This window comes from Hemicordylus capensis, chromosome 6 (assembly GCF_027244095.1).
Source record: "Hemicordylus capensis ecotype Gifberg chromosome 6, rHemCap1.1.pri, whole genome shotgun sequence".
Lineage (NCBI taxonomy): Eukaryota > Metazoa > Chordata > Lepidosauria > Squamata > Cordylidae > Hemicordylus > Hemicordylus capensis.
Genome location: NC_069662.1, coordinates 121,591,014 through 121,600,110, shown reverse-complemented (window position 1 = coordinate 121,600,110; position 9,097 = coordinate 121,591,014). Strand labels below are relative to the sequence as shown.

General features: G+C 44.1%; 1 long non-coding RNA gene across 1 annotated transcript in view; it reads right to left on the bottom strand.

Moving 5' to 3' along the window:
- Window positions 1-5,544: 5,544 nt before the first annotated feature.
- The window catches only part of LOC128332148 (uncharacterized), a 36,749-nt gene continuing 33,196 nt past the window's right edge, over window positions 5,545-9,097 (bottom strand). Inside the window, exon 3 of the long non-coding RNA XR_008310577.1 lies at window positions 5,545-6,479. This is a non-coding gene — a long non-coding RNA (uncharacterized LOC128332148). The remainder of the gene's footprint in view (window positions 6,480-9,097) is intronic.

Below are 9,097 nucleotides of genomic sequence, written 5' to 3'. Positions count from 1 at the left end.
AATTTTGCAGCGGTGTGAGCCTGCTCCTGTGGCACTAGCACAGCAGCACAACCTATTTGTGGATTCAAGCAATCTTTCAATAAAAACACTCCCTCCCCATGGAACAGTGACTACAGGTCATTTGAGATAGCAAGATAGACCAATGAGCCAGAGTGGTGTAGTGGTTAGAGTGCTGGTCTAGGACCGAGGAGACCCAAGTTCAAATCCCCATTCAGCCATGAAACTAGCTGGGTGATTCTGGGCCAGTCACTTCTCTCAGCCTAACCTACTTGACAGGGTTGTTATGAGGAGAAACCTAAGTATGTAGTACACCGCTCTGGGCTCCTTGGAGGAAGAGTGGGATATAAAATGTAATAAATAAATAAATAATAAAATAAAACTGCCTTGGTACTATGGAACAGCTTCAAATGTTCATTTAACTGAACTGGAGTGAGCCGTAGCCCAAACAATTCAGCCTACTGTTCAGAATTGTTGAGATTTATCATCACTGCATTTAAGAAAGTGCAAAACTATGGATCATGGTTACAAGAAAGAGAGAAGCAACTAAGATTCCTGGGGATGTCAATAAATTGACGGGGATATTCCCCACCCTCCTCCTTTTGTCTCCTGTAGTCCCATGTGGATGACCTGTCCCTGCAATGGCAAAAGTAGTGAACCACTGGCTTAGACATCATGTCCCACCAAATTACATTGTGGCCTAAATTACGTTCGACTGCTCAACTTGGGCAACAAAACTTAGACACCACTATAACTCATAAAAATCAGAAGAAAAACAAAATAGCTCTTCAAAAGACCTCTGAACAAGTCAAGAGATTCTTTCTAAACCTTTGGAAAGAAAAACCTGTGTAATTTCAGAACTTTCCTAACCAGCTTCTCAAAAAGCTTCTCCAGGCAATTTATACCATGGCTTTTAGCCAGAGCTTTGGAATTGCATTGAGCTCCCAAAGATATTTGGGTATTTCTGTCTCAAAATGCTGTCTTCCAAATCCCTTTGCAAGGTCAGTTTGCATTTCAATCACACAGAATACAACACATACTTAACTAAACTATTCAAGCTCAAAAGCTTTTTGCATATCTTATCTTCTGCTAATCACTCAGTGCCTCAGCTGGAGTGGAGACTGAGTCAGAGAAGTCAATTGCAATTGGAATGCTTTCCCAAAGAACAAAGCATTCTGTCTGAAACACAGACATTTCGATTTGGAAACAAAAATCTCTTTTTTAATTCTTGATTTTGTTTTGGTTACAAAACCTCCAAAATTGCCATTTTCGGGCACAAAACATTTTGTACCCGAACCAAAACTCACAAGCCTATTCCAGAGTCTCTCAGAGCAGCAACAGAGAGGGCCCGCCCCTGTATTGCCACTGGTGGCAACTGCAGACTAAACTCTCCAGATGATCTCAAAGGGCAGTGGGGGTCATGGCGAAGAAGATGTTCTCTTAAATACCCAGGGCCTAAGCTGTTTAGGGCTTTTAGAGATTATAATTGGCACCTTGTATTTTGCTTGGAAACTTATCAGCAGCCAGTGTACCTCTTTCAATACTGGAGTGATATGGTCTCTTTGAGATGACCCAGAGACCAACCTGGCTGCTGCATTCTGGACCAGCTGTAGTTTCTGGACTCCATACAAAGGCAGCCTCACATAGAGCCCAATGCAGTAGTCAAGACTGGAGGTTACCAGCAATATTTGTATAAGTAAGATTTATAATAGGGATTGGTGGGGGGGCTTGATTAGATTACTCACTGGCCTAGTCTTTTTGCTCAGGCTAACACCAGGATGACAATTTGATTCTCAGAGGGCCACATATGTGTTGCTCAGGTCAACACAGTGTAGTTTTTCTTTGATAGTTTCTTTTAATGTTGCTGCTGAGGCTGCCACCTACTGAACCCAAATGCTCATGTGGATACACAGTGGATTGGTGTTTCACTTACTCAGGATTATGGTGTTCCACCTGGTCTAGATGGGATTGCACTTGCTTTCCCATCTAGGAAAGCAGATTCACAATTTGGAGGTGCTGTTCGATTCAGCTTTGGCCCAAATGTCCTCAGTGGCATGGTGCACCTTCCACTAGCTGTGGACGATGGCCTTTCCTGGCAGAGATTAGGCCCATTCACACATTATGTTCAACATTCATGCAGTGAGCATACAGTGTACACAAATACAATCATTCACATGTTATGCTGAAGACGGGTACAGAAGTACACTTCCTATCTGTACCATGCATTTGAAAGGCCTGTATCCAGCTTCACTTTTAAAATGAACACAGGTAAAGTTATTCACACAAACCCATATATGAATATACAAACATCCATACAGCATAAAGTTTGAATCAGGCTATTGCATTTCAGTTATTCATGCTCTGGTAACTTCCAGAATTAACTATAGTAAGGTGGAGGAACCCTTGAAGACTGTTCAGAAATTGCACTTAGTTGAACAAGGCAGCTGTTAATTTGTTATCTGGGACAAGATAACGGAAACATATCTTGTCAGTGCTTAAAGAGTTTCACTGACTTCCAATCCACTCATGAGACAATTCAGGGTGCTGCTGTTGACCTTTGCAGCCCTATATAGCTTGAGATCTGGGAACCTAAAGAAACACCAGTTCTCACATCAACTGGTCCATACACTACGTTAGTCTTCAGAGGCTCCCTGGATGTTCACACCATCTAAGAGGTGGGTGGCAAGTGGGAACAGAGGCTTTTCCATTGTGGCCCCTCAAATGTGAACTCTTTGGGGGCAGGGGGCCAAATTATTTATATATTATTTATTTTTTCTATGTAAACGGCTTTGAGAACTTTGATTGAAGAGCAGTATATAAATATTTGTTGTAGTAGTATAAGTAGTAGTAGTGGTGGTGGTAGTAGTAGTAGTAGTAAAACACTGGCCAAAGTTGATTGCTGATTCCTCAGACCTCCTCTGCACTGGAGGGGCAATGAGAAGTGCTTGAAGGGGAATAGGTCTTAACTCTCACACTTTCCCAACCTCTCAGGCTGTACTCCTACTGTTCTGCTTATCTCTGAGAAGTAGCCTCCCACCCTGAATACAGAAAGAGCGCACCATGGGCAGGACCTATGACTGGCTGGATTCAGTCCTCCTCAATCCTGAAGTGATAATGAGAAGTAGGGATGTGCACAATGTTTCAACACTGAAACGTTTCAACTCGAAACTGGCTGTTATGAGTGTCTCAAGCTCAAAACAAAAATCCCTTTAAATAAAGGTCTGTTTCAAGCACGGAACAAAGCAACCCCATTTCTGTTGGAAACGTTTCGACATTTCAAGCACCATTTTGGAGGCATGTTTTCCCCTTGCTGATTGGTTTTCTGGCACTGGTTTCCAATTGGCTTGCAATCCTATGGGGGTTTGGGGAGAAGGTTAAAATTTTGTTAAAAATCACCTCCTTGCCCATTTTGTTTGTGGGTTGGGTGGTAGCCCTACTACCCAACCAACTTTGGTGTCCCTAGGAGCTATCCATGGGGAACAATGGGGTGTTTCAAGTTCCCCCATTGTTCCCTATGGCCAAAACACTTGAAATATTTCAAGGTATGTTCCATTGAAACAAGGGGATTGACCAGTGTTGTTTTGACTAAATGTTTCAGCTGTCTGCATTTTGTTTCGAGCTCGAAACAAAATGCAAATTCTGCTTCGTGCAAATCCCTAATGAGAAGTGCTTGGAAGGGAGAAAACAAAAGGACAAGTCACCACTCTGAGAAGCAGGGGCAACCTGTCTATGAGGCAGGGTGAAGTGGTTGCCTTGGGTGTCGGGAGAGGTATGATAATATATATATAAATAAATTTATACATAGATATATGATAATATATATATATATATAAAGATGGTTCCCTGTCCCAAAAGGGCTCACTGTCCAAAAAGGAACATAAAGTAGATACCAGGAACAGCCACTGGAAGGATGTTGTGCTGGGGATAGATAGGAACAGTTGCTCTCCTCCTGCTAAATATAAGAGAATCACTACTTTAAAAGGTGGCTCTTTGCTCTGTTGGCACATATAGTTTGCTGGGAAGAAGTTTCAGGCATAGAGGAGCAATAAAACAAGACACATCATCATAAGTAGTGTATCCCTTTAAGAGATAAAACCATGCACAATACATTCACCTTCTTCATCTTAATCATAATTGCAATTAATCTCTTGCTTCCTTCACAGACACATAACTCACCGCAGCCTGAACTGGGGCATGTCAGCACTTAATATTTTCCATGAATGTTACATCTGGAGATGTTCATATGTTAACCACAAAACTGAGGGCAACCCTTAATCATTCCTGCAAAGCCAGGGGTAAAGTGCTTGAAGGAAACTGTAATACAGCATTGCATCTTTTCCATCTATAGTTCTCTTTAACATCCAACCTAGCAATACAACAACGTCACTGTCTTATAGCTAGTTCTAATGATTGAAGCCTGCACCAGAGAAAGGTGAAGTGGGGATTTTTTTTTCTTTCCCTTGGACCTCCAAAGGGCTCAGCCCTAAGTGGAGTAAGCCCTCGTGTTCTGTACTCTTTTGTTTAACAAATAGCCCCAGAGTTGTAAATTCAATTAAGATATTTAATGAGCAACAACATTTAACTTAACACATTTACCAAGCCTTTAGTTTCCTACCAGTCTCTGTTCGTCTGCCACTTCCTCTCTCTCTGATACTACTTCCTGTCTCTGCTGCACAGACTGCTGGGAACTGTAGTACTGCAGGAAACTCTGTAAGCCGCTACCCTACAACTGTCTGTAATTCCAGTTGTGTGCAATGTCTGAATGAACGCAACCACAGCTTTGCAACGAAACCACTAATTTAAAGCTGGGATTATTCCTCAGTTTCACTGATCTAAACCTCTGTTAGAAGTTAAGGTTGTGCTGTCTGTATGCATCCACTGCTATAACTGTGGTTATAAGTTAGGTGACGAGTGAGAGGCCAGCTTTGACGAGCACCAATAGGGGTTTCGCTCTAGTGCTTACCCAGCACTCCATGGTGTGTTCCCTAAACGAATGCCATGCCCCTCCCTGCACACTTCCTACTTCCTCTGCCTGCCAACAGGCACACCAGGCCCGGCTGCTCTTATAATTAAAGAGCTAGCAGCACCACCAGGGGAGTACTGCTTGAAGTCTGCGATCCTTGCAGCAACGGTGGTGGTAAGTCTGTGCTGGACATGTGGGAAACCCCTCTTTGTGAGCGATTTCTTGGAGCTTTGAAGCCATGCCCACAGTTTGGCACCAGCATGGCTGCACAAGTGGGTGGAACCAAGCTCAGAGGACCAGAAAGTGGGAGGGGAAACTCTAACCTGCCTCTGGAGTTTCCCAAACTGGGGATCGGGGATTTCTGTGATGTGATCCCCAGTTTAGAATGTTAACTGCAAACTGCAGTTCTAAGTAGGGATGTGCACAGAACCGTGGCGGGGTGGTTCGATTCCGGTGGGGGTGACGTTTTAAGGGCAGGGGAGGGTGCAATTACCCCTCCTGAGACTTTTCCCCTGCCAGCACTCGTTGCCAGTAAAAACCTTCGGGGCGGCAGTGTACCTCCCTGCTGCCCCTTCCCCATCCTCGGCAGGAAGTGGCCAGAAGTACCAGGTGCGCGTGCACGTCAGATGGGCGCATGCGCATGCAATGTGCGCATGTGCACCCGGTACTTCTGGCCACTTCCAACTGCGGAGGGGGAAGGGGAGGCAGGGAGGTACACTGCTGCCCCCAAGGTTTTTGCCAGCAACGAGCTCCAGCAGGGGAAAGGAATAGATGGCTTTGGAATGGATGTAGTCTTTGAGTAATAAGAAGAGAATTGGTGTGTTAAAAGGTATGTCTCCTTTCCCTGGGAACTGTTCTGCAGGGTTTAGTCCAGTCACCACTTTGATATAGAATCTATATTCAAACTTCTAGAAGAGATCATCTAGAAGTCTGGATTATGGCATCATAGATATACTGATGCCATCAAACCCTACCACGCTTTTTAGCTAACCCAGGAGCAGTAGTCACAACAACAGTTAGGATATAAGGGAGGGAACATGCTGGGAAAAACCTATGACAACAGAGATATTAAAATCAACCACAGATTTAAACAGCTGCCAAGATCAGAATCAAAGCATTCATCACCCACCCAAAAAGTGCTGAATTTTCATTTATTCTGCATTCCTTTGTATTTTTGTGTGAATAGTTTGAGTCTACTTTGGTTTAATTGCACACAAATTAATGTTCCCTTACATTAATGTTCATGTGACCTTTGTGTTCATGTGTATTTTTTAAATGTGCCAACAAAATAATATCTTTGGATGCTGAAAGCATTCATGGCAAATTAATTGTCTTTTCATATTTCCCCTCCCCAGAATAAACAGTAGGTGAAATATTTCAAGGACAGTTTGTCATGGGGCTATTTTTGTAGGTGTGCAGTTGGCTCTTGTATTGTTCCCTTTCTTCAACTTTGAAAGCATGACTGCCTTTAGTCCAAGCCGTCTCTTTCCAGTCTTCACTTCTTTAATCATGGCAAATTCTAAAAATAACAAAAAAATGTCCCAGTGAGTGATTTGTCTAAAACAAACCTCAGCAATTATTTATTGAGGTTGGCCTGATTACAGCAGAGGCAATAGATGTGTGCCAATATGCCCATTACAGGTTTCCCCCTCTTTAACATCTCTTAGGTTAACAACAGAGTTCATTAAATAAGACTTCTTTAAAAGTAACTATTATTTTGGGAAACAGTATGGCCTTGTGTATTTAACCTTTGTACTGGGATTGATAGTTTGAATCCAGCACAAGTTTGGTAAAGACTGAAAGATTGCATGGTCTTTCCAGAGGATTAATTCACTGCATAGAAGATGTTTCACAGCTTTTCTGGAGGACCCTTCCAGATGTCTTTGCCCCCAGCTAGTATGTCAATGGCAAGGAGAAAACTTTCCCCAGCACTCAAACAGCGATGTGTTCTTTCTGGGGGAAAGAGGATTTCCTCACCAACTAGCACTTCCAATCCACCACCCCCTCACTATCCATTCCCCCCATTTTGGAAGGAAAGAGATTGGCCTGGAAATAATTGGCTCTCGTCCCTGGCACTTCAAACTCTCGGCCCCCAACAGCTGTAGCTCTTTCATTTTCTATTGTAAGGCGGCAGGGATGTGCAAGCCGGCCTGACTTCGAGTCAGCTTGAGCTCAAACCGGCTTGGTTTGAGGGGATCGACCTCAAACTTAACCAGGCCCAATTTGGCCCAAGGTCGAGCCGATCCCGACCCCAGGCCAGTTCAGAGGTGCCAGAGATGTTAAAATTAGGGTTTTTTTAAAGGTGGACTTATGCAAATGGCCTATGCACATGCCCAGTGGCCTCAAAAATGGCTGTCGTGCACTCACAGAGCACCAAAATGGGCCGAAACAGCCTGTAGGAGACCATGGGGAGGCCGGCAGGAGGAGGGGGAACCACGGCCACAGCAGCACCTCCTGAGGCCCCAAAAGCCCTTGGCAGAGGTAAGTACACCTTTTAAAAAATGAATTTTAATGTAGCTGGGACCCCCAAACGGGGCCCAAACCAGTTCAGATTCGAACTGAACTTGGCCCCAAGTTTGGGGGTGGCAAAACCGAGCATGCCAGGTCCAGTTCAAGTCTGATTTGGACTTGAACCAAACTGAGAAAACCAGTTTTGTGCACATCCTTATCTGGAGGTCTCCTCCAATCATAGCAGCGGTAGCAGCCCCATCAAGAGGGTTGTTAGAGCTAACCGTGTACACTTGTGGAAACCAGGATTCTGCCTTGTGACTTACACCAGAAAACATTAGTAGGGATGTGCAAAAAAATTGACCAATTTGAATTTGAATTGATTTGACTCAAAACTGCTTGCACAGAATGGAATTTGTTCGAATTTGCCTGAATGCAAATAGAATTTGCTTGAATTTGATGTGAATTCAATTTGAGTTTGCCCAAATTTGAATTGATTTGAATGGATCCCGTTCTGTCCAAGCTGTTTCAAGTTGAATTGATTTGAATTTGATTTCAATTTGATCAGATTTTTTGCACATCCCTAAACATTCATGTAGAGACAAGGTGGGATGGGATGGAGATTAAACAGGGAAGCTGTTCCCACAATCAGTAGAAAGTGGGCTAAGGGAACCTAGCGGGCGAGTTCGGTGGTTCCAAGGCGGCTAGCCCGCCTAATTCCCCCTCCCCTTAAATGAGGTTAACGGAGCAAGCACTCCATTAAATGCATTTTTTTGCTAATGTGTTGCTGTGGCATGCAGCGATACATGAGTAGACCCCTGACTGGGAGGCTGCAGTCATTCTCCTGGCCTTGGCGGGTCTCTCTAGAATGCCCCGCACACTTGTGTGGGGCATCCTGGAACTTCCAGGCACCAGGCAGCCCCCGATTCCCACAGCTCCACTAGGTCCATGACGCAGCCAGTAGTTGTGTGGGAGGCCGATCCGGCTGCCCAGGGCTTGGAGGTTGCTCGTCTATGTGTGGAGAGCTTCAGGGAGAGTCAACAGATGCCCTTACTCTGGCTATGTATTCCTGTGATCTCCTATGAATCTCCTATGATCTTCAGAAAAGCAGATGGACAACAGGCCACTCAATGACATTCCAGTTCCCCAGTGTGCTGACCAATCAGCTCTGTTCGTGGCCATAGCCTTCAATAGGTGATGTTTGTTGCACTTCAGAAAGCATGCCATCTTGTCTTTGTGTTCTTCTTTTCAACCTTTGAGATTATTGGCACCTGAACATCTGACTGCATGAACGGCAGTGATAGATGGTAACCTAAGCACGTAGTGTATTCTATTCTAGCAATCAGAATATCAAAACATACAATATGTTTTAGTAACATTTTTTTCTTTTTATTGCAGTATGTTCTGTGTATCAGCTGCAGTGGTGCAGCGAGGAAGCAGCTTGCCTAGGGAGCAAGAGGCTGTTAGTTTGAATCCCCGCCAGTGTGCTTCCCAGACTGTGTCTAGTAAATATATATTTGTAGTCACCTATATCGGGCAGCAGCGATATAGGAAGGTGCTGCAGGCGGATTCTCACTTTAGTGACAACAGCAAAGGCATCATCTCATGATAATTTGGAAATGTAAATGTTCTGCCTTTTCTTCTGAAATCTTCCCTCGTGAGCTATCTGACTTTTGGGTTTGGCAGATA